The sequence below is a fragment of the Cebus imitator genome, unplaced genomic scaffold (genome assembly GCF_001604975.1).
Source record: "Cebus imitator isolate Cc_AM_T3 unplaced genomic scaffold, Cebus_imitator-1.0 Scaffold15, whole genome shotgun sequence".
Classification (NCBI taxonomy): domain Eukaryota; kingdom Metazoa; phylum Chordata; class Mammalia; order Primates; family Cebidae; genus Cebus; species Cebus imitator.
The window spans coordinates 2,340,112-2,341,716 of record NW_016107330.1 but is presented as its reverse complement, the minus strand read 5'-3'; the positions used below and the strand labels follow the sequence as shown (position 1 = coordinate 2,341,716).

Below are 1,605 nucleotides of genomic sequence, written 5' to 3'. Positions count from 1 at the left end.
AAAAAAAAAAAAAAAAAAAAAAAAAAAAAAAAAAAAAAAAAAAAAAAAAAAGGCTTGGTGCAGTGGCTCACACCTATAATCTCAGCGCTTTGAGGGACCAAGGCAGGCAGATCACCTGAGGTCAGGAGTTCAAGCCAGCCTGGCCAACATGGTGAAACCCTGTCTCTACACAAATACAAAAAAAATTAGCCGGGCATGATGGTGGGTGCCTATAATCCCAGCTACTCCAGAGGCTGAGGTGAGAGAATTGCTTGAACCTGGGAGGCAGAGATGGCAGTGAGCCAGGATTGTGCCATTTCACTCCAGCCTGGGTGACAGAGAGAGACTCTGTCTCAAAAAAAAAGAAAGCCCCACCATATCTCATAAGAACTCTGAACTCTGTCACTATCACATGAACAGCATGGAGGAACCACCCCCATGATCTAATTACCTCCCACAAGGTCCCACCCCAACATGGAGATTACAATTTGGATTACAATTTAAGAGGAGATTTTGGGTGGGGACACAGCCAAACCATATTAAGGTGGGTACAGTGGCACGAGCTGGTAGTCCTACCTACTCAGGAGGCTGACGCAGAAGGATCACTTGAGCCTAGGAGGTTCAGGCACAGTGAGCTATGATTATGCCACTACACTCTAGCCTAGGTGACCTTGTCTCAAAAAAAATTTTTTTTAATTTTAAAAATAAATAAAAAATAAAATCAAGTGTGTGGAAGCTGGGGTTGGCAACCTCCAAAATTAGCAGTATCCAGCATATAACATTTTACAAAACCTATGCCCCTTCAAGCCTGCAGCCTGAGATGCATTCCCGTGTATTGCATAACATTTGCACAGGGCAGTTCTGACAGCTGGAAACACCGTCATTGATTTAGATACTAAAATATTCTTCAATATTAACCAAGTATTCTAGCGATTTTTCTCTGGGTTTCATATAGCGTAGTAAGCTGAAATTTTGTTTCTTTGACAGAGTTTTGCTCTTGTTGCCCAGGATGGAGTGCAGTGGTGCGATCTTGGCTCACTGGTTCAAGTGATTCTCTCCACCTCCTAGGTTCAAGCGATTCTCCTGCCTCAGCCTTCCAAGTAGCTGGGATTACAGGCATGTGCCATCATGCCCGGCTAATTTTGTATTTTTAGTAGAGACGGGATTTCTCCATGTTGGTCAGGCTGGTCTTGAACTCCCGACCTTAGGCCTCCCTTCTGCCCGCCTTGGCCTCCCAAAGTGCTGGGATTACAGGCGTGAGCCACCACATCCGGCAAGCCAAAATTTTAATAAGAAATGCAAACAGTTATGATTTGGGACAGCAGTATCTTCATCTACCCTTTGTTCTGCCACCTCAGGGGAAGTAAAGAGCTTCTAATCCACTGAAATTAAAACATGCTTTGACCTTATATTATCTGTATTACATTGTCTAAGTCCAAATCAACAGTATAAAGTATCCCCCTGGATTTCACATCCCATGCTAACACCCACCCACTTATTCCCAAGTAATATATCTGCCTTCTGTCTTTTGGGGGCTGTAGCTTTAGGAAAAATTGTATTTCTATGACTGGAAGAAAGTATCATATCAACCAGTTTCTTTTTTTTTTTTTTTTTTTTTTTTTTTTT

At 42.5% G+C, this 1,605-nt stretch overlaps 1 protein-coding gene across 1 annotated transcript in view; it reads left to right on the top strand.

Moving 5' to 3' along the window:
• Positions 1 to 1,605, top strand: part of MTOR (mechanistic target of rapamycin kinase) — a 149,960-nt gene that overhangs the window by 144,574 nt on the left and 3,781 nt on the right. The gene's annotated exons all lie outside the window — the stretch shown is intronic.